The sequence below is a fragment of the Haemaphysalis longicornis genome, unplaced genomic scaffold (assembly GCF_048455015.1).
Source record: "Haemaphysalis longicornis isolate Haplotype H1 unplaced genomic scaffold, Haemaphysalis longicornis Haplotype H1 scaffold_1, whole genome shotgun sequence".
NCBI lineage: Eukaryota > Metazoa > Arthropoda > Arachnida > Ixodida > Ixodidae > Haemaphysalis > Haemaphysalis longicornis.
The window spans coordinates 440,831,530-440,855,948 of NW_027526203.1; the positions used below are offsets into that span (position 1 = coordinate 440,831,530).

At 49.6% G+C, this 24,419-nt stretch overlaps 1 protein-coding gene across 1 annotated transcript in view; it reads left to right on the plus strand.

Moving 5' to 3' along the window:
- The first annotated feature begins 479 nt into the window (after positions 1–479).
- The window catches only part of LOC144155837 (uncharacterized), a 148,097-nt gene continuing 124,157 nt past the window's right edge, over positions 480–24,419 (plus strand). Inside the window, exon 1 of the mRNA XM_077687514.1 lies at positions 480–673. The gene's annotated coding sequence lies outside the window, so the exon portion shown is untranslated. The remainder of the gene's footprint in view (positions 674–24,419) is intronic.

Here is a 24,419-nt window from a genome sequence, read left to right on the forward strand (position 1 = left end):
CACTTTAGGCGCAAAGGTCGAAAAACTCGGAGGATTTTAGACGAAAAGAAATCTCTGAGGCTCGTCTCGTTCGTCCCGAGTCTTCATTTTGACAGGACGCAGCAGGGAAGGAAGTTCCGACACTCGGGGGGTCTGAAACAGGCAAACAGATGAATAATGAACAAGCCGCGCGCGACGGTCCCGAGTCGTGCGCGTCCGACGACGCAGTGCCGGCGCCGGGCAAGAACGGTGGCCGGCCCGCGGCCCGGGCCCCGGCAGGCGGCCGGCGGGGCTGCAGGCAGGGCGGCCCAGGAGGCGCGCACGCGTCCGGCACTTTCTCTTAGCGAGAAAGGGTGCCGTCGTCCGCCCCCTCGTGGGCAGAAGAGCAGCTCATTGGCGGAGTGGTGAGGAATCACCTCGGCAGGCCCACCGACCCCGATCAGGCGTGCCCCCTTCCTGGGCGAGGGGGAAGCCGACGTCTTGCCGCGTGCTCTCAGTGCAAGCGGCTCCCTTGGCACGAGCGCTCCTGCCGCCGCAACGCACCGCCGGGCCCCCGGATACCAGCCGGCCTGGGGTCCTCGCCCCCCGCTCTGGATTACAGCCGCCGCCGCCGCTGGATTGTGCGTCGCTCCCCCCCGCGGACTGCGACCAGTGTGTGTGCTTGCGCGTGTGCCGAACCAGCCAGCTGACCAAGGTACGGGGCTCTTGAGCTTCCTCCGCTTCTTCCGTGGGACCGCCGAAAGAGAAACTGCGCCGCCGCCGCGCGCGCCGTGGGACGCTGGGAAGGCATTATCAGATGGCCGCTCAAAAGAACTACAAAATCTGCACACGCCCAGATTTTGTGGTTTTTTTAACTGTACGACAATCGATGCTTGGGAGTAGCGCGGCGGGTATTGCAAAAAAAACAAAGAAGTGGTGCGTTACGGCAAGCGAAGTGAGCGTGCGAATCATATAACGACTTGTATTCTTGTGCACTTGCCCAGTAAGCAGACCTAGTTTGCGCGGAAATTATGCTTCATAAAGCCAGACAAGTATGCTGACCCTCTATACCCGGAAATGTCTCATCACGAGTTACATCACGGGCGCTAACCGATCACGTAGGCGTTCATCCTTAATTTAGACCACTGATCGTGATTCGATATAACATGTGGATGAAGCATCGGTGCCGGGCCTCTTATTGAGAAGAATATTGATGGGAAAGATTATCCAGAAAAATTATGGTGACAGTACTTATCTCATGACAAGCAACAAAAAGAAGTAAGATGGTTTAAACTAGTGCAAGTTGCTAGGCGTGTCGCATCGGGAAATGTGTATGAAGTGTACAAATTATGTGTACGATGAAAACAGAGTTGAAACTGAACGGAGCAACCGGACAATCAAGCATAAGCACGCCATTTACAGATGCAAGGATTATGCTTCATCAGTTTACGGCTGCAGGATTTCGGACTTCTTCTTTCTCTGCAGTTCAGCTAATTCACCAGAGAAAGTTCTGAGTCATACCAGTTCGCTTACTTCTTTTAAATCCATAGTTATAGCCTCCCAGCACAACAGCAGGCTATCGCGCCGACAGAAGGAATACGTATCATTGATATCTCATTACTAAGCCATGACCGTCACCAGCGCATCAAGCTCACACTGTTTCCAAGCCGGTCACGAAAATAATTTATCAGCCGTCCCCGTAACAACAACGCTCAATGCAGTGTTGACGATTTTCGTTGGTTTCTGACCAAGACGCTCCCATCTACCCGCGCGTTTTGAGCACTCGCGTCAGATGCCTCTCAGGTGGTAGTTTTTCGAGAAAATCCCGTAGCAACATTCAAAGAAAACAGCGCAAAAAAGACGAGGACACATAGAGGACGACGAAGAGTGCGCGCTCTCTCTGATCTCGTCTTCTTTTGCGCTGTTTCCTTGGTTCATGTACCAACACGCCCAGTTTTCCACGTTAACCATTGTAACAAGCTCGTGAATTGTGAGTGGTAAAATGTGGGGTCTGGTTCAGCAAGGACAAGCCTCTGTCCCGAGTTGATCCAGCACACCTCCTCTTCTCTCAAAGGAAGCACAGGACAAAGATAAATGTACGAGGGAAGATAAAAACTCTAAAAGAATAGCAAGCATGCCATTTACTCAAACGTATGGCTAGTGAGCGCAGGCAGAAGTAGGAATGACGGAGAAATCTACAGGCGCCCTGTGCGAAAATATCGATGGGAGAAGGGAAAAATGCTAAAATCGTGGAAGCAGGGATAGGGGCCGCGAAATCGGTCATTGATGTCACCCACCCCTTGTATGGCACAGCCTCGCGGCGTGGTCATTGCGGAAATGAAATTTCCTCACCTTCACCGTCCGGCAAAAGTGCTAAAATAAGTACGGCTTTCGCAGAGTGCTTTTCCATAGAAACTTTTTAGAACCCTGATATTTATAAGGAAGGGGGAGCGCGCGTAGCGTACATTCGGCAATGAGAGAGGTGATGATGTATAATTGCGTACTTGAGTCGTACCTGGCTCGTTGAAAGGAGCGGCATACAAAGAGAGAGAGAGCGTGGGCTGTTCGGACTGCTTCAGGATAGCTGGGAGATCCGGCGACACTTCGGTCACCCGTCTCCGCCAGCGCCGCAGACAGGTGACCGACGCGTGAAATAATAGCTGCTTGCGACAGCGAGCAATTAGAGGACGCTCGGGGCCCTTATTATGGCTACTCGGGGACGTCCCGTTACGGTGCCGCTTTTGCAAAGCTGCAGGGACAACGGGCAGGCTTTCTCCTCCCGCGGCCCAAATATATGCACAGCACCGTTGATGCCAGAACGCTTTTGTGCGACCGCGGAGGCACCTATTAACACGCCGGCCCGCGTCTGGCACCAACAATGACCGAATCGCCGGACAGCACGCGCCTGCCGCCGCATGCAGAGACTTTCGCGCTGCTTGCACAAATCTAATCGCGTTGCGCCAGCGCATCTCTCTGCGCCCTTTGTCACCGTGGTCGGCGGTGGCTCAAGACGGTTTCGCCACTCCCCCGCTCATGCTCAAGGGGCGCCCGCTTTGCGACCTTGGAGGGGCGCGCTTTCGCATGCGCACCGGCGCGCCTGAGCTCTCTGCCCGCGTCTCTGGTCCTTGCCGGCTGGCCAGGACGCCCGCTGCACTGAGCCCCGAACTTTTGTCACTTCGTAATGACGGCCACTGACATTCGAGGAGAAAGGGAACGGCGGTGCTGAGGGCGACAGCAGGCGCTTCACGTCGCGCACGGAGGTTGTGAGAGCAAGCTTGGGCCTCGTTCAGAGCTCAGGTATAAGAACCGTATAATATGCCAGTTCAACTGAAGTTATTATATCGCGAAATGATATACGTATGCCTGGATACAGCGAAAAAGATATCCGTGTGTACGCAACGAAGTACGTACGTACGCCCCAACTTTCTTGCGCTCGACATAGCCCTCACTGGTAGTGGTGACGTACTAGCCAGACCAGAAAGCAGAGCGAAGTGTTGACAAGTTAGGCCTGTGCCACTGTAATATCGTAGGCCGTCGAGGAACGATATGTGTCGTGACAGATTCATTCCGAAAGAGGAATGAATTCTATATTTTTGTTCTCAGCCGGCCAGCTCTTCGGTGTAGGAATCAACAAGCCACTCAAGGCGTAGTCTCCGAGATCGGCAACTTGCGGCTTAGCATGGGAATGTTGCATGTATTTATACCGAATGAGCAGCCAACTCGCTTTTCTTACATTATGGCCATTGTTCAATTAGAGAGGGACTGGCATTCCTTTTTTTTTTTTTTAATTTTAACGAGTCATCATTGTGAGCCTAGTGCTTTGTATGCAGAATATTTTTTTAAGTTCATTTTGGTACATCAATGTTTTTCCGAAATCAGTGATATGTTAGCACGCCACAGAGCCATTGTAATGTATCTGCTACAATGACCTTCTTTGGTGGTTTGACGCGCTTTTCACGCATCGTCATGTAAAATACTCGCTCCAGCTGGAAACAAGCGTGTGGCGGGTGCAATCATCTTTTTTTATCATTTTTATCATTTCATTTTCGAATTATTGTTGCCGTCGGGCGCGAAAGATTTCGACTGAGGTAGCACGAACAGCTTCGCATGCGTGCGGCCATCGGCCCGGAAGTGCTGCGGCAGTCGGGTGATATGATGTCAATCACGCTAAGAAATTGCAATGTATTCGAAAGAGTGTGCAGCGGACATTCGATGGACCTCGATGCGACTTGGCAGAGGAGAAATTCTTCAGTCTGCCGCAGTTATTGTGATATCTTCATGAAACGCCGCACAAATACTTCAAAGCCAATGTCCGACTCGTTTTATCGCAACGTGCATGGCGTTGACCGCACTGTATACACGCAAGCATAGTAGTTAACGATGCATTTCTTGCTGCCCCGAGTGAACAAATGCGTCATGAAAACTCTTGCGTAAAGTGGGTCGACATGTATAGTTGTAGTGACAGAGGTGGCAATAACAGCGCTCAGTACAGGTCCCTCGAGTGCCATGTAAACAAACTCACAATAATGATCAAATCCGATTTTTTTTTTGTTCTGACTTCGCCCGGGTTCGCTGGCCGTTCCATTCAGTGGCGTTACAGGCAAGATGGTTTGACCTTGCCTTACGGTTTCAGATTCATTTCTTTGTTTTTCAATGCTGCGTAAATACTGCACTGCATCGACCAATTGTCATGAGCAGTAAGAAATGTGGCATGCCTTGTTTCGTGCACAATTTCGCTGGTTTCTCACTACTATACCTATCTAGGTTGTCTATAGTACTCAGGAGAAAAGAATCAGCGTCGAACATTCTGAGGTAACACACATATTTCTGTTTTTATAGGGCGGGCCGTATTTTTTCTGGTGAAGTGTAATCAGCAAGTGAAACACAAGTACCGCGCAGCATGCGGCCTCTTCTAATCCCGCAGTATCGGCGGTAAACTGCGGCGTTATTCTCGCTCACTCGCGATCTGCGGGGCACCTTAATGTCCGTGAACAGATTGGAGGCCAGCATTTTATGGCCATCTCGTGACGCATTACGTTGTTCCATGTCGTAGGTTCCCGAGTGTTACAACCGCTGCTGACGGCACACGTGTTGAGTAACTACAGGCACCTCGTCTTGCGCAACGCTATACCGCCTATCACACCACACGGCACCACGTTTGTGCGCATCTTGGTAGTCCACGCACAACGCAAACCGAAAAGAAATCAAAGCCTTAAGAGAGAGAAACTTAAGAGAGAGATGGTTACAACGCGAAACTTCCTCCCGTCCAAACTGCTTCGACTGCGTCGGAATGGCGCGATCGGATAGACGTCGGCTTCATAACGCGAGGGTTCGATTCCGACCGCGGGAAGCGTTTTTCCTTCAAGCGTTCGTTCCATAAGTCGGCTTTCCTGCAGTTCGGTTTGGCGTAATGATGGACGGCACAAGGGAGGCATAGAAAGCTTCTCTTTAAAACGCAATTTGATTCGTGGATATTTTCACGTGGCTCCAGTGGCCAATTGCTCCAAAACGGAAATGACTTACGAATCCAAATAATGCTAACATTGTGTGGTCAAAATGGGGTTCGCTTTTAGCTTTTTTCCAGATGATACCGGTCGTCAAACTCATTACGTTTAGTCTATTTGGACGCCGATTGCTCAGTTCACCACGACAAACAAATTATTCTATAATGTGGCAGCACTGTTCTTTTCTTGCGGGAAAAAAATTGCGCGAGATCCAAGGGTCAACTCTCGTTATCTGGTTCGTTATACACAAGATAACACCAGAGGCAACGAGACGAGGTCAGCGCATGTATACTCGTTCTCATCTTGCTCCGTTTTTGAGCTGTCTTTGTTTTTCTTGAATTTTGTGCAGGCTTGTAATATCGGATAGTTAAATTTTCTGCACCATTTGTCTCAATTCCGAGTAGTAGCACCGGTAACTCTCGGCAGTTCTTTTCTATGCTTTCATTTTTCGATACTGTCACATTCTCGTGGTATACATATGCTCGATTTATACATTATCCGTACACATGTACAGAACTTCCCTCAGACCCTAGTTACACAAACCATGCCGTTCTATGGCTTCGTTCCTCGGTTTTCCGCACTGTACCTCCTCCGGTTGGTTGCGAACGGCCGTGTCATGGGCTTTGTTCCCTTCGACGCAAACAGCGGTTAGGAACGGGACGATACACACGAGCCGAAGTGTCCGCGTTCGGAAGAATGCGCGCGCTTTCTTCAAAGCGCTGCAGGAGGCGTGCGCAGGGGGCACGCGTCAGTTCCAGCGGTCTTTCAGCAGCGCGGAGCTGTAGGGCTTCACCCGCGGGCCACCGTGCGTATAGCTCACTAAAGACGGATGTGAGAAAAGGCAAACAGGGAGGGGCTGTGTCCGCGGGGGGTTAAACTGGCCAAAAACTAATAAATGCCGCTCAAGGACCAGGAGCTACAGTTGTAAGCACTGTTTGTTTACGCCACACATTCGCTGTGCGCTCGTATCGTACTGGAATAACGTCCCCCAGCTTGCAATCTGAGCAGTGCCGTACCATATGTCGTGTAAAAAGGCGCGGTAAGCCTCTTTACCACCTATTCAATCGGGTTTTTGCTTTTGATATAAATTCCTGATGATAAAGCTTGTGATTGCTGCCGTGGAAAATGCTGAATGCCTCAGCAGAATGTCTTCTCTCCAAAATCGCAGTCGCTCTTACGTTAAGTCAGCCTTTTTGATTTGGTGATGCAAGATCGTGTGCAACCCAGAAAGCAAATAAAATTGCCTTAGATATTGACTGGTTGATTGTGGCGTTTGACGCGCCGACGCTTCACAGGATATGAGGCACGCCGTAGTGGAGGGCTCCGGATTAATTTTGACCACCTGGAGATCTTTAACGTGCGCCGAAATCTCGAACACAGGGGCGTTTTCGCTTTTCGCCTCTACCAGAAAAGCGGCCACCGCGGCCGGGAATGGATGCCTCAGATATACCGCCTCTAGAAATATCAAGCTCCCCGAAAATAGCGCAAATTGTGAGCAAAAACACCGTCGCTTTTTCAACGCGTTCTTTGAGTGTTAAACGAAATCGGAAGCATATAAAAAGTAGACGTGTTACCGCTTCCTTGGTCATCAAATAGTTTAGTTTTCCCCGTGACGAATCAAAGTGCGCTTTGAACGCTACCATTTAAAATCTCGCTATCATTCGCTCCGCTCACAGAGCAAAGAATAGTGTTTTTTTTTCTTCCGTAAGAAAATAATGTTGATGACATTAAGCCCCCTTGCACAGCTACTCCTTTAGTTTTGAACATAGGTACCAAAAGGCTGGAGAAAGAAAATGAAAGGCAATGTGGGCACTTGACATGTGTCGTGAAGAAACATGTTCAGGCTACAGATATCTCAAAAGCACAGGTATTCTGTTTTTACGTCTTGCTCCAGGAAAAACGCAAACAGCAGAACCACGGCGTAAGCAGGAGCAGGGATGTGGGAGGGGAAGGGGGGGGGGGTAAGCGAAGGGGCCGACCCCCTTCCCTTCCCCTCCAACCCCCACGAGTACCCTCCCTCCTAAACCCGAAACGGACGAAGCTACTAACTGTCTATCGGCTGCTGATAATTACTTCTCTGTTCGAACTTACGCAACAAGCTTACGTGGCTTCGATGTCAGCTCGTACGAAGACGGTCAGCCACTTTGCAACATCCCTGTAGAAAAGCCAAAATGAACAAAATCAAGAGGTTATGTAGAGCAGTCCAAATGCATACCAGGACTCCTTATTGATAACTTTAATTAATGTCTAGTTTTTTTTTTTTTTTCATTTCCGGGGTGCGTCCCCTACCCCGTGAGGAAATCTTGATTACGCCGCTGATGTTTCTGATCGAATGTTTCTGCTAATTAAATGGGATATTGTACCAAACGATCATTAGTTGCAGTTGAAGAAAGTTACTGTTGATGCAGGCTGCAGTTCCAAGAATATTCCGGTGTATGGATGCATGTCTACATGGTAGTCACGGCGACATGAAATTAACGACACGTAATACGTATTTACAACTTTCACTCCGCCATACACGACCGAATTAAGTTATCATTGAGCGTGAACAAGAAGCTTTGGTACATATACAGGCTTTGCAATGCCTACATCGTTTGTCAAAAGGCAATCCTAATTCTTGTACAAGACTCTTTACGAAGTACAAGCATTTTGTCTAAGAGACTGCTGCAGGCCCACATATCACGCGTACAGTAAATTTCCGAGAGGCCGTCCTCCCCTGAAACATCGCGCACATCCCTTTGGGGGTGAAATATTTAATGCACTAAAAGACCTCAAAGATGGCCCACCCCCTAAAATCTGGCTAGCTTCGAAAGCCTCCGAAAGCCCTGGGATCTCCCTTCGCGAAAACGCCCCGCGGCCGTGAACATCGCCCATGTCTCGACCTTGAACAAAAAAGACACAACCTGTCCGGCTTTAATGGCAAGAGGAGTAGGGAGGGAACATTAGATGAGAAGAATAGAAAGGAGGAAGGGTTAGTAGATGGCAGAACAGGAGAGCGGGGAGATACCGTCTTGCCATCGTTTAAGTGGTGTGGCATCTCGGCAAGCCTTGACGGTTCTGAAGACTGCGAGTTCAACCAGCGCCTGACCTCTGCGAGCACGGAACCGGTGAGGGGACCCGAAGCTCGGGAGTGCATGGTGGACGAAGGGTTGCAGTTCGTGTTCGACTCTGACAGTGACGCATCTTTCGATGCCTCAAGCGACGATGAGTGAAAAAAAATAAGCGCTATTTATCTATTCAAGTACCGATGCGGTCACTTATTTGTGCTTTCCCCACTTGACACCAAAGTTCCCCATCTCGCACTTTTTACTTGATATCTTCGCAGTTTTGGTTGGTGGTACGGCCACTTTTTTGCAGTTCGTCGCACCTGACCCGAAAGTTCACCTAGCCCGTATTTTTCATTCGATATCTCTGTAGTCTGGGTGGCCGCTCTTCCGGAACTTTACGATATATCCACTCGAGTGATTGGCGAAGAATGAACAGGAGCTGCGCGGCACACGCCTTGCTCGCTTCTTGCAGGCAACAACCCTGTTCAGCTCCCAGCGTGATGCTGTTCTCTGAGGCAGAAGAACAGCAGAAATCGCGTTTCTTTTGCGGTTTTGCACTTTGCGAATCTGAGCAGCACTCCATAAGTGCGTGTGCGAATACGTATTGAGTTTTGGCAAATCCAATGGTAGTGAACGCAACAACGAACTGAGGTCGGCTACACTGCACAACGAGTCCTCGTAGGGAGGAAAGCGCTTGTTTCGTGACGGCACTATTGCTAGCACCAATTTCAAGCTGCGCTTAAAGGGACTCTGCAACACTTCCGATAAATGATTTCACCCTGGAAGCTTGGCGAAAGCTATAGTTATCGCTAGCACGGAGCGGCACTGCGTGATTTGCTATCAAATCCGTTCATCGTTGCAACTGACGCAAAGCCGGCCAGTAGCTGATACACCGTTGTATTGACGTAATTCCAGCTGTCGAAGAACGCCAAGACCGGGAAAGAGAGAAAAAGTTTTTAAGTTATCTGATCGGCGTAGAGCTGTAATTTTTGGCTGAAGTACTTTGCGACCCCTTAATCTAAGTATTGGATGTGTTGGTTGACTACGCTCTGCAAGCACTTAAGATTTAAAAAAAAAAGTTGAAAAAAGTGTTTCTTGCAGGGTGCCTTCCTTTAAGAACAGAGGTCGTGATGAGAATGGCATATTTCACAATAGAAATGACGCCCTGAACCACCAGGATATGAAGAATGGCGCGCTGCTTGCGCGGCAAACATCTGCGCAACGTGCCTTACTTCAACTTGCTCCGCTACTACATACGGTACGAAGAGTATGCCGCCACGCATGCGCACAAGTTCATTTGAGCGTTGTGTGCGTGCTTAGTCATTTCGATCATGTACCGTTTGCAGCGCGGGAAACGATTCCGGTCTACTGTCACTCCCTTTTAATTGTATTTACAGATGGCGGTAGGCCAAAAAATGCCAGAATAACTTACATGCAGGCTGTAAATGATTATTAGACAGAGCTTCGATAGTTTAAATTGTGGATTTAACGCAACGACGCTATAACTGGGCTATGAGTCGCGCCGATGTGGGTGCTAAACAAGTCGTAACAGCGACGAGCGTTGACGTAGACTAACAACAGAAAAAAACGCACACAACAAGCGCTTGTCCTGCGTGTCTTTCTTGTTGTTAGCCTACGCTAACAATTAGTTTTGTCTTGTTTAGCCATGTACAAATTTGCCCAGCAGCATCTAGTTTCGCAACGAAGCAACTGTCCCGTGTGTCTTTTCTGTTAGACTACGTCAACTTGTGGCTCGACTCTGTTCAATAATTTTTCTGAAATAAACAATATTAGGAAAGCGTTGGAAGATTCGCTTATGAATATTCGCGGGAAATGGTTTAACATACCGGTATATCCACAAAAGGGGCCCGATAGGATAACTTCTGAAGAAATTAACGCCGATGGCAGATCATATCTTGCTACACCGTTTAAGGCACCCGCGTTTTAAAAAAATACCAATTGGACTAACGACACACTCAAGAGCACAATTTGTCTGCGATCTGCGCTGTGACATTACGCAATGCAGGCATAGCGTTTCGCATTGCGTGATATCCCAGCGCGAATCAAATTTTCGAGTTGAATCGCACGTCTGGCCCTGTTATTCGTCCGAGTCGCTCCCTTGCCACGCAGCGATTGGCCGTTCAGGTGCATTGTTGCGAAGTGAGGCGCTTTTGATCCTAACTTCATCGAGCGTTTAATTTGTCACGCACGTGCGATTGCCTCATATTTACAAAGTGTCCGTCAATGATGGCACCAGAATGAGAAGCCAACAAATACGGCGTTATTTTCTTTTAACGAAAAGTGATTACCCCCAGAACTCGTCGTGTCCCGCAGCGTCAAAGCAGGAAATCTGAGCGAGTTGGTTTCAGTGCGTCGTAATGACCAAACAGCGCGCACACAAACGAGGACACGGGGAGGGAGAGGCGGAGAACAGCGGATGCTCGCGTCCTGCGCCTCTCCCGAGGCGTCCTTGTTCGCGTGCGCGTTGTTTGGACGCGCCGCGGCGTCCGTTTCTCTGGGCAATCAAGGGCATATGAAACTTCAGCACCGAAGGCATTTACCGAACTCAAATGAGGGGGTATACACAGGGAAACTTTACAATGCTGTCCAAACCGAGAAAAGGAACGAGGCATTGTGTCATTTTCATTTTGAGGCGGTATAGCCGCGTAATCGGATAAGCAGACACGTAGCAGAGGACTTCCGAAGAAGAAGGAATATAACTGAGAGTGGTACAGCCTGCTTGCAAAGCGGTGGGACCGTTTGGAACTAGACGGCTGTTACCTGCAAAGCGTTCTTCCCCGACCTTTACGGGTGCAGTGCAGCGGTGATGGCCGCCTTTAGACGCGCACACATTCATGCAGAGAGAAAATGAAAATACGGCTTTAAAATTCCATTTAGGATTTTGTGACGGTCAGCTAAAACGCGCAGCCAACGAGCATACTGCAATTCACAGCTCTAACCACGAGCCGGTTCCAGTGGCTGAGGTCAAGTCTTACATCACCTGTACAGCCGCGTGACCGTTCAGTGCTGTGGTCCGCTCGATCAACACACCGTGTCGCCCCGATGTATCATTCGCTGCTTCCCTGTATCACAATGTAGAGGTCACGTAGCCAGCGGTTGTTCTTTTTTTTTTTTTTTTCGAGGTGGCCCGGAGGTCGTGAAGAAAAAATGCATTTGTCTTTGCTGAATTTTGTCTGCTTGAACGACCTTTAAGAACATAAATTCCAAATATTTTCACAATTCATTGGTTGTGGAATTTAGGAGGCGCCTTTGACATTCTCGTTTTGAGGCGCATCGTAAGCGACCATGCGGGCGTCATTGGTCGGCAGCGCAACTTGAGTGACGTCACGTCAAATACATTCGAGAGTTCAACGCGTACAACGTTCTTTGTGTATATGGTTCTTCAAAGCTGCAAACCCGATATTTTAAAAATAATGCATCCTTTATTCGTTGCCAACAAACAGTTTTCTATCCACGTGAGCGGTGTCGTGACCGCTTCAGTTGTCTGGCAACCATTAAAGCAGAGAACTCAGACTTACTGGCTGTTTGTACAGTTGTTGTTATTTCACAGCCGCGGTAACACGACAAGATAACACGACAGCCAGTTTCCCTGCTGAGTTTCACGTTCTTTTGCCAAATTCTCTTCGGAATCTTACCTTCTTGGTATGAAATGGCACAAAACCGCTGGAGCGTAAACAACTTGAAATACAGGGTGAATATGGAACGCAGCAAATTATTTTTTTTTCCTTTTCGTAGTCATGCGATCTGGTAGTTGTATGGCAATGAACGTTCTTTAACACCATTATGTGTGCCCCTTTACTGGTATATAAGGGCACATGTATACTGCCGGTTCAGCAACGGCCTGCGGTAGGCTTTCGGCGATTGTAAAAAAAAAAAAAAAAAGGACGGCCTGACAGAGATTTGTTCTAGGTGCGCAAGCAAGCCTCATTGGGTTCGTTTGCCTTATTAAGCGGATCCCTCAGCCCCCAGCATCTGTAGAGCTCCTGACCACGGCGGCAGTCAGGCCAGCGACACAGCAGAGGGTGCTAAGAATCTCTGAGTCCGTACAGGCCTCCTCTGGAACTTGGAACTTGGCAACGTTCCACGCAAGAACTCTGCCTGGCGAGGGACGCCTAGCTGTGCTATTAGAGGATCTCTCGGACATTAAGTTGGACATCATATATCCTAAGTGAGGTCATATATGCTAAGAGGAAGCTGGCCATTGGCAGAGACAGGATGCACGCAATCAGAGACGAACAGGGTAACATACACACAATATGGACGAGATAATAAAAATAGCGAAACGATTTTAAACCAGGCTGTATGCCAGCAACGTTGGACCACGGGAAACTACTGAGCTTACAAGCCTAGCTTGCGATGTTCCGCCAATAACTAAAGAGGAAGTAGAAAAGGCGCTTAATGGCATGAAAAGAGGAAAACCTGCAGGGAACGATGGCCAAACCATGGTTCTTTTAAAGGAGGGTGTAGATAAAACGCTAGAAAGGGTTGCTGAACTATTTAAATGTACCCACGTACAGCCTAAAGAAACGCCCATAGTTTTAATACATAGGGAGGACTCTACCAAAGATCTGAAGAATTACAGACCTATCAGCCTACTGTCGGTTGCATACAAGCTGTTTACCAATAACCGTATAAACGACAGCCTAGATTTCCAACAACTCAGGGAACAGGCTGGGTTTATAAAAAGATTCTGTATAGCGGATAACATCCATGTCATCAACCAAATAGTAAAAAAATGTTCAATGTATAGCAGACCATTTCACGTGACATGCATTTATAGACCATGAAAAGGCGCCGCGTGTTTGTCTTCTACTCTACGTCCTGTCCTTTGCGCTGTTTCTTACATTTTTAAACATGCACCAACCAGCCCACTTGCTCCCAGTTCTAAGATACACGAAAAGGCATTCGATTCACTAAACACCGCTGCAGTGATGGACGCCTTAAAGGACCAAGGAATAGAGGAGACCTATACCTAAGACTCCTAGACGACATATATGAGGTATGCACGGGCAGGATGATCCTTCACAAGCAAAGCGAAAAGTTACCGATACGAAAGGGAGTGCGACAAGGAGATTCCATTTCGCCGAAATTGTTCACGGCGTGTCAAGAGAAATTGTTTGTTTGAATATTAGGTCTAACGCGCCGACGCTACCAAGGCGATGAGGCGCGCCGTAGTGGAGGGCTCCGGATTAATTTTGACCTCTTGGGGATCATTAGCGTGCACTGAAATCTTGAACAAACGGGCGTTTTCGCTTTTCGCCTCCATCAGAAATTTAGGAAGCTTGACAGGGAAAACGCGTGTTTACCGATAAACGGGGTATTCTTGAGCCATTTGAGGTTTGCAGACGACATAGTTTTGCTCAGTGAATCTGCAGGACAACTCTAAAAAAATGAATGAGTAACTAAATCAGACGTGGGGCTTAAGATAAATATAAATAATTCTATATGAATGATAAATAAATATGCTGAACGCGTCTTTTTCAGCGTAGATAACGAAACACTGGAACAAGCATAAGAATAAAACTACCTTGGCCAGATGTCAGTGCGAATCCCAACCACGAGAAAGAAATCCGGCGCATAATGGGCATTGGTTCAGGTGCACTCGGCAAGCACTCGCAGCTAATAAAAAGTAAGTTACCTCTATCCCTAAAAAGGAAGGCATTCAATCAATGCATCCTGCCGGTGATCACATACGGAGCGGAAACTTGGCGCCTTACTAAAGAACTTGAAAGCAAACAAATCCGCCCAGCGTGCCATGGAACGAATAATGATAGGAGCAACGCTTAGGGACAGGATACGACCAACCTGGATTAGGGTGCAAACTCCAGTAGAAGATATCAAAGTTCAAATTAACAAAAGGAAATGGACTTGGGCAGGTCATGTAGGGAGGCGAACCGACAACCGGTGGCCTATTATGGTAACAGAGTGGGCGGTGGGTCTAGAATGAGGGGAAGGCCATTAACTCGATGGAGACGCGAAATAAGAAAATTCGGAGGCAAAGAATGGGCTCGGGCCGCGCAGGACCGAAGCCGGTGGAGGTCAGTGGGAGAGGCCTTCGTCCTGCATGGACCTATGATGATGATGATGATGAAATAAATCATGTTTTTTTTTTCTCTTTACCGTGCGTGCATCAGATTCAGCATAAATACCTGCTATAGAGCGCCGTGCAGTACAGGTCTGCGGTGATGTTCCACCCTGCGGGTATTTATACACTGGCTCCAGAGTACGCGCACAAGCACGTACAGTAAACCCTTGTTGTGACGAAATCGCTTCATCCGAATCCTCGCTTTTTCTTTTGAAGTTTTTGATGGTCCGAACTGTAGTGCGGAGAGAGAGCTAGTCATCCCCGCTTTTAACGAAGTTCTGCTTATAACGAAGTCCGTTTCCTGTCCCCGAGGACTTCTTTATAACGAGGGTCTGCTGTGATTCCATTGGCTGACCCGCGCAGTGCTTGCGCACTAAAACAAATGCATGCGGTGAAATTGTTTCAGAATCAGAGGATTCTTGCATGCGCACGCGCCCCTCCCCCCAGCACCTCGGAGGACACTGCGGTCGCGCGCGCATGAAACTTGGACGTGTGATTTGAAACATGCTGAATTCCACGCCTTGGAGTGCACTCGCACTTCGAGGACCTGGCCACGAGCTTCGTGCGGGCCAGGTTCGCACTGGGCGAAATTAAACGATGCATGCAAGAGTCAGGTTTCCCTCGCTGTTCCTGCGGGACCCGCGCGATAGCGTTGCGCGTTTGCCATGCACGACCACCGGGAAATCGCCGCTCGTCGCACTAGAGGCACTTAGAATAGAGTATGGAACCAATAAGCCCTCCTTCTTTCTTTCGCTGCGGGTCGTTAACCTGAAAGTGAAACTCTCGAACAAACCACTGCATCGTTTATCACAGGTGGGCCCATATATCAAGGCGTCTCCCTCATTTTTGCAGCCAGTTTGGGCAAAGCGACAAGCAGACACGCTGGGTTATACCGCGACGTCAGTGCGAGCGCCCAGCGGCGCCCATGGAGGTGGAGGAAGAGGCTCATGCTGCGCGACTTTACCTTGCCTTGCGACATTTTGGGCTACACCTGGCAGCTGCTGGAGAGCGCCCCCCCTCCCCCCTTCCCCCGTGTGTGTCCGACTCGGCTTTGCATCGTCTCGTGTCAATCGAACAGGAGATGCCTATCGAAGATATCGGCTCCGCGGCATGAAAAAGGCTGGGCAATTTTGTGTTCTCGCCTGTTCCAGGTACAGTGTTACAGAAAGTGACCGCATTTGTATCCTAAGGCAATTTGTTCACCTTCTGAAGGCATGGGAAAGCATTCGAAAGTGTGTTCGGGTATACGGGCTCAGAAAAATAAAAGAAAAATTTGACTAAGCTCGAGCGCGTTTGGGACCGTGGAAAAAATACTTTTCACCGGCCTAAAAATACTTTTCACCGGCCTTTGCAGAAAATTTTTGCTCAAGGAAACTCAAATTTTCTCAAGAAGTATTTGCGACCTTGTCTCGAAGAAGAAAGAAAACATGACTAAGTATTCCGGTGGGGATGGGGTTGGGCTTTTTCCCAGGCCTACTGAGGGGTGGTACGACCGACAGTGCATAATCTTACACGAGCGGGACCATTCCGCACTTTCACGCAAGTGGGGACCTTATCACCTCCCGCTTACTGTAAAGGAGGAGGTCTTCGTTGAACCTCCCCCTCCTACCCCTAAAGCATCATTAAAGCGGAATAACGTTATAGTTGAAATAACTCTTTATCCGAAGCTTTTCATGGCCCCAACTGCAGTGCAGGAAGAGCAAATCATCTCCTCTTTTCACGAAGTACCGCTTAATTATAACGAATACACGTTTCTGTCTCGAAGAGTTCATAATAACGAGTTATATAGGTACAGGTACAGTACCCTATCTGTGGGGCAATTTTGTTTGATACAAGATAGAATTCTCCTCCCAAAGAACATAATGTATATTAGTGGCACGAGAGAGCGTTAAACTGTGACGCAGACGGTCTGAAAGCGCGTCCAAAGTTGCGTTCGGAATTCGACGCCGGAAGTCGCTGAGGGGGCTATTGAAAAGCAGTGAAACTATTTTTGCTGTGTCCGATTCCGTCATATTCAAACAACAGTGACTCGAATGCTTTTTTTTTTATTCATGTGACGTTTTTCACGCTTCTTGAACTGTGTGGGGTGGGGTAAGACAGGCTACCGTTCTTCCCTGGCTACACAAGCGACGATGGTCGGCGCTGAATATTGTGAAGCACTATTATTTATTTATTTATTTATTTATTTATTTATTTATTTACAGCACCTCATTGACCCTTTAGTATGGGGCTTGCGTTACGGTTTGTTTGAACGTTGTAGCAGTCTTAGCCGATAATTTTTGATTGATTGATTGATTGATTGATTGATTGATTGATTGATTGATTGATTGATTGTGGGGTTTAACGCGCCGACGCTTCGCAGGCGATGAGGGGCGCTGTAGTGGAGGGCTCCGTGGAGGGCTCCACTGTAGTGGAGGGCTGTAGTGGGCTCCACTGTAGTGGAGGGCTGTAGTGGAGGGCTCCGGATAAATTTTGACCATCCTGGGGAACTTTAACATGCGCCTAAATCTGAGCAAACGGGCGTTTTTGCTTTTCGCCTCCATTAGAAAAGCGGCCGCCGCTGGCGGCTGGTAATTCTGTCCATACATCTGTTCAAGACGGATTATGCGCGGAGGTACGACTTGACTACGCACGGTGGACAATAGATTGATTTTAGGTACACCTCGTAGCAGCGGGTCTTCAACTGGCTTGGCAATACCAGAGTCCTTCAATGCTTTTTATTGAAGGACTCTGGCAATACTAAGGCCTATAGAGCGGTGTAACAAGAGCGCAAAGGTGTCGCCACGAAGTACAGATAACATTCCGCGCACTCAGATCGAAACCACTTCCTGCTGAAGTCGCAGGTCCACTTAGCACTGTGCAGATGGCGTTATTCCGACAGCAGCCCTACGGTGCCTACATGCGTGGATTGAGGCGTCGTATACGTGCAGTGTACCATGGCTCTAAATAGAGCTCTAACTCCTTCACCTGCGCCTGGTTCGCCGGCTCACTCGTCCGTCGTCTGTTTGAGTACAGTGCATATGTGGTAATGCCACGAGCATTTTATCATCGAGCTTCCCACTTTAAACTGCGTCTGTGAACCCCAGGTCGGCATGTCATCAGCAAGGTGTGGTTTGGGGCAATTGCATGTAACCAACACCAACCGACACGAAAGCCGTATTCGCCTCCTAATTATTACCAAGTGGCTATTTGGGATGGAGGGAGCGAGTACAAGGACGGTCAGAGGGCCCTCAAGTGCTGTCGTCGAATTTCTGCTGCATTGTGCGTAGTTAGCAGGTCACATCTTGTTGCAGAAGTCTAAAGCCATAGTTTATTTCTAAATCTCGAGAGGAGGGGGTCTCCAAGTGCCCCTTGCGGTCGCCTGGTGAACGGGGTCACATTGCTTTGTGATCTCGGCCTTATCACTTTTATATTTAACCATTTTCAACGACATTAACAATGTTGTTAAATGCTGCTTGTACCAACATGTCTTCGCACTCAGAGATCCCCAAATCCCCCAAGGGAAACGGCACCTTTGCACAAACAGCGCTCGTGATCCAACTACAGAGAGAGCGCAATGTGGTCTAAAACAAACAATACTCAACACATTCTGAAATTTAACCTCATGAATTCTGTATACAGCTTTAATGTGTAACCTTTCTTTAATGAAACTAGGTGCAAGCAATGCTCGACGTTAGAGTAGGCGCTCCTATGTTATCTTACTCCATGGGCGCCACCTGAAGCTTGTGAGTGGCATGATTGTAACGCCCAGGCGGGTAGGAGCGGCTGTGAGGATTGTCGTGGGACGCATTCCTCTACAGCCCACTTGAAAGCGTACCCAGATCGCACCAACCAAACGTGGGTCCGGGTCCCGTTACATCCAAGAATGACAATTTTTATTTCAGCGTGGCGCGCACTTCTCCCCGTGGTACGGCTTTGATGTACGCCACGAGCCCCATGCATGTGAAGGCGGAGTTCTGCGGCGAAGGGGATGCTGCAAAGGGGGATTTGAGGGACGGAAGGCGGGCGGTGCCACTTTGTCATTTGCCGGCGCTCCATATAACCCATTCTGATGCTTCGGAGAAAGAGAGGGGGCAGAGAGAAATGCATGCGTGCGACTTGCTCCGGGTTTGTTACCTGAACGTCTTGGAACACCGCTTTATAAGTTATACCCTCAAAGACAGAGCGAGAGAGAGAATTTTTCGCTTGTTGTCGATGGTTGTTGCCATTATGTTTAATCGGGTCCTCGCGGAGTGAAATCTCGCGCGGAATGCGTGACAACAACGGCCCCGTTCCGCTAACGAGCCTCCTTGCCATCCGGGCGGTCAGCTGGGGATGAGGTGCGTCCCGGGGCAACGACCCGCGGCGAGCAGGGTCCGGGCCGGCTGCCCCGTTGGCAGCCGCTTCCGTTACGCGGGCCCCTCGGCGGGAGGAACGTGAGAACGGGCGACTGGACAACGGCGTCCCCCTCTTTTGTCTCGCATTGTCCTTCGCCCCAAATCAATTAACGAGCGCACAAGTTCAACGATTCCAATCTGCAGGCCCGGGAGGAAACGACATGTGTCGCTCTTCTCGGCCCCCTAACGACGACGCGCTCCGCTCCCCGCTCGTAACGGCGGAGGGATCGCCGTGAAAGGTTACGCAGCGAAGCACGAAACATTTCGTGCGAAGAAATCAAGCCAGTTAGCGGTCTGCCGGCAAATCAGCCCTGCAGAACCACCTGCCCCGGCCTCTTTCCTGTCTGGCCGAGCTTCCGCGCCGTCCTCGGCCACCTGCCCGACCACCGACGGGCCGTTTGCTGCGTCTGCCTGCAGGCCACCTCTCGCGCGATCTGCGCGCACGGGCTCGCGGTTCATCTTCTCGTCGCCTAGCCCCTTGTTACATGCCACAACTGCACGGCTGAGGCCAGCTCTGTTGCAGGCAAATGTTGTTCCCTTACTGCTTCACGACCAATCTTTCGAATTGGCACACAAACAAGACGTGGGCGTTATCACTGCGATCTACTGAGCAGCTCTGCTCCGTAAATTCCGTCGGCGTGTGGAAGAGGCAAGGGTTCGTCCGAGAAACGTCGAACTAGCAATTAGCAATTACATGAACCAGTCTTACACAGAGCAAGGCGCTTTCTAGTACTTTATTGCATGTGACAATCGTTAATATCGGCTAATTAGTAAAGCCGCAAAGGAGTTTATGAAATTGCGATGCTCTGGCGGATCACGAAACTACTGCAGTTGCGGAGTGCCAACGCAGCCAACGCGGAGCCTGCACAAGCACACTTCGCTTTTTCACTCTCACACGCACACTAACGCTTATTGGGGTCTGCACATCGAAGCGGAAAGTGCCTGTTTCACCAAACGAATGCTAATTTTGGGGTCCCTGGAACTCAAACTTATTTGGTAAGGTCCGCGGTGGCTAGTTGCAGTAAGGGGTGGTTGTGGAACTAGTAGTCAGAACTGAGCAAATGACCTCAGTATCCTTGACCTGACCTCCAACTCAGACCTTAGTTCCAACTCCACCTCAACCGTACCATTTCGGTTGAATTGCACTGAAGGAAGCTCGAGTTAACAAAGTTAAACACTGGACCCTTGACTCTTCAAATAACCCTGTGGGTAAGCTTCACCGCAGTGCACCTAGGTGACCAATTACGGCAACCAAACCAGCAAAATAGGCTGATGATGAGGGCCAGTATACGATTTAGCTCGAATAATGGGATCTGCGCTGTAAAATTACGCAATGCACGTATTACGTTTTGCATATCGTGATGACACAGCGGAGATCACCTTTTTTTTTTTTTTCAGTCAAATATCCGCACGTCTCTCTCTGTGCCTCTAAATATCCCGCTGAGGCCGGTATATTCTGTGCATCTTGGACAAACCATACCCCTTCCCCTAGACTCCGCCAGCGCCTGCCCCCACAACATACGCATGAAGGCGTGACGCATCGGCCACGTGATACGCGGCGCATAGGGTATCGGTTTTCCCCTCCGTGTAAATACCGCTTTACACGGACCGACGACCAAGTTCAGGTTCCTGTCACCATACGGCACGCCTCGTAGCCATGGTCGGAGCGTGAAACCTTGGAGGGCGCTTAAGATTCGTGTTTAAAACTGGAACGCTATATCAGAGCAGGCACAGACGTAGATGCGCCATCCACACTTCTGGAAGACGACCACTTAGAAGAGCGCACTGCATGGTTGATGGCACCGCATCGATCCCACACGTGTTTTGTCTGCAGGCGGCGCGAGCGATAACGTCTAGGAACTCTAATAACGTCGGGATAGCAGCGCCACTCGGCGGGCTTCGCGACGTCCTCCATGTGACTGGCATTCGTCGTGATTCTGCGACCAATCACGATTTTCGCGTCCGGCACTGCCGGAGCTCTACGAGCTATTCAACGCTTTCGCGTTGAACCCTAAATTTGAAGAAGTAGAAGCAGTTATTTATTTAGTTCTTTTTTTATGGGGGGGGGGGGGGGGGGGGGTCCAGGGCACGGGGAGAAACGAGACGAAAAGGTAGTGGCACTGGGTATTGTTCGACTTGCATATTAAATACTTGTGCTGGACGCAAGCAAGTATAGTTTCCTTTTTTAATTATTGGACTGGCAGGGGCAAAGGGCGTGAGAAATGTTGCCCTTCATGCTTTACAGAAGTGAGAACACGCCGCGCTTGAAACAATTCGTAAAGCAGTTGCGCAAACGTAGCGCACGCGAGAAGCTTTTAGGTGCAGCGCACGGAGGTCCTTGAGAGCAGGCATTCTAGTTGTCCCGAAAAGCAAGTGGGTCACACAGGGGTGTTTTGATTTTTTGCTCCTTCGCCGGAAGCTCTCCCGTTGGAAAGTTGGGCTCGGGTGAGCAGAGGCGCGCCTCCTCGTGTGGTAATCACCGGAGGCCGAACACTGAAGAAGCTCGTTCCAGTCGCCCACGCACTGCGAAACGGCGCTGCCGGGCGCTGGAAACGCGGCAAACACGCCATTAGCATATTCGCGTTTGCCTAAGTTCGCACTTTGCCTTCGCAAGCCCCTTTGACCTTTCGCAAGGCACCCGGCGGAGGCTGTCGCCGACGTGCACCAACGGCGCGCATGGAAATGCGAGTGGCACGCGACCGAGATCGGTGGTGCGCCGAACACCCAGCCTGTCACCATGGGCCTCACAACGCGCGCACCCGGCTACCGGACTGCGCGGCGCCCACGGCTTGTCAACACGGCGTGTTAAAAAGCACAGCTTCATGCAATCGCGGGGTCACCATGGCACGAGCGCTTGGACCCTTCGCAACTGAAAATGCTTCAGTAAACTGTCATGCGTCACGCACGGCTCGTATGCTGTCGCTGGGATTGGAAAAATGGTGAGGTCCCTTGGTGCCTCGCGGTCTGACTTGAGCCTTATCCGCCACGCCAGGCGCTGAGCACTAACCTCCGGCTCACTTCCGCTATGCCGGCGTGAAGGGCAGCATGGCGCTGCTGGGTTGGTGTCCTAAAGAACACTGAACCATTCAGTGTTCGGAATTCATTCGTATACCCTGAGAATATCATTAACCCTACCGCCGTATTTAGCTCTTGTTTGTGTCAGCTTCGCGCGCGTGTAGTATTTTTGTTCGGTTTCCTGCTGGTGAGGTTCAGTGGATCCTCCGCGTGTATCCTGCCGCACCGCTCTGGCACAACAAAGATAGATGCAACAGTTAATTAATAAATCGGGAAACATCCGCACATTTCATGCGCCACAGGCGAAGCCGGCTATTGTGGATACATGCTGGCTGGTAGCGAAGCGATCTGTATCTGGATCATCCTTAGTGAGGGTTGGCGTCCCAACTTACTATTTCTCGCGCTGAAGTGCGCGAATCGCTTTTGTGCATTATACAAAAACATGCTATTACTCCCGTTATACCGGGAGGACATACTGCGTATCGTGCAACTAAGCCATACTCGTGCTCATGCGGTATAGTCGTCCGCGTATTGGCAAATAATGGGCCTACATGCTCGGCGTTACAAGCCGCTCTTTCGTGGTGAAATATTGGAGGGGAGGTGTCCTTGCGACGTCGCTTCTCCGCAGAGGGCGAAAGCAGGTCTCACGCGCAGGAACCGCCGCGCAGGGCACAAGGACCTGACGCGTCGCAGTGGCGTGCACGTGCACCCCCTTTTGCAATGCGCTCGGCCAGGAGAAGCCACGTCTGTTTACTCGCAGGGCGTTGCTCCAAGACGGCGCAATCGTCAGTCGCAGAAGTGGGCATTCTTGTACGAACACGGCGAGAGGTTTCCCAAGAGCAGTGCACACGCGACGACGTCACCGCCGTTTGGGGCAGGAAGGAGATGATTGATTTGCCGCCCGCGTCTATTTTCGTGCCGCTCCTTTCTTCTAAAGACGCGTCATGTGTCCCCTGTTGCTCCGAAAACGCCAACTGTGGCCGAACACTGTCGGGCCTGGCTATGACACGCTACTGCGTTCGGGCAACGGGTGCATCGCTTGTCAAAATGCGTCTGCCATTGGCAGCACCTGTAATGCGGTGAACGGCATTCATCCCGCGTGGGATACTGTCGGCATGTTCTTCCTTTTTTCCTCATTGACATCAACGCCAAATCTCACCGCACTTATTTGCTCCTTGCTTGCGATTATCTCTATGTTATCAGGAGATTAAGAGAATGGACAGGCAGTGTGTATGCCTACGTTATTTCTCCTGCGTGAATCGACCGCACGTAGCCTATGTGTGCAAACGCTGATGGCCGGATGAAATAAGCTTGTGCGAGCGTTTCATAATTATTAGCGTGAAAAGTTCGTAGAAGCTTGGAAGTTGAGAAATGAATTGGATATATATATATATATATATATATATATATATATATATATATATATATATATATATATATATATATATATATATATATATATATATATATATATATATATATATATATATATATATATATATAACACAGAAATTTCTGCGTTATTTTCTACGAGCCCCTCATTTCCTATTCTGATTCGCTACACACACACACACACATACATACATACATACATACATAGACATACACACACAAGGTATAGAACCCTCGGTAATAGCAGCAGCGGTGTTTATTTCGACGTTTTGACTTGAGACAAGTCTTCTTCGGGATTGAGAGTACCTGAAGAGCACACATATGTCGAAAGTGGAGGGCGGGTACCCGAATTTTCAACGAAACGACGCACAAAAGCATACATGAAAAGCACACAAACACGAAGTGTGCATCTTGCTGAAGGCTATATAGAAGAATGAACAAAAAGACGCCCCAAAAAAGTTGGGGAAAAGCGGAAAAAGGGAAACCATTGAGTGGAAGTGCGAGTGGTAGGGACTCGAGATACTAGGAAAGCAGCGGAAATGCAAAAAGCCCAAGAGTGTCCAAGGGCGGGGTTCTTTTAGCACACATACAAACAAAATCACATGCCACCATTAGCTGTCACTGTGCCAGCGCCCGGTCACGCGAAAGGATCCAATCACAGGGCCTTTTGTAGTCGTGCAGAAGTCAAGAGAAAGGCCTAAATAAAATGTCCGCGCATATCCTACTGTAACCACGGCCCCTGGCTGAAAGGCCCACTGACGCTCTCGTACAGCGGCCGTTCCACGACTCCGCCTTCCCAGAACGGGACGCAGGGCAGCGTCCTGAGTTCTTTGTAACTGCGGCCACTTAGCCGCCTAGCACCGACACGGGGATCTCCGTGCCCCCTCTCCGCAGAGTCGGCGGGGAACAGAGAGTCGACATTTTGGAAACAGGACACAGAGGTCGAAAGGGATGGAGAGGAAAAAGAGAGAAAACACACCGCAGTGGGTTCATTCCCGCCTTCGGGGGTGACCGTAATGGT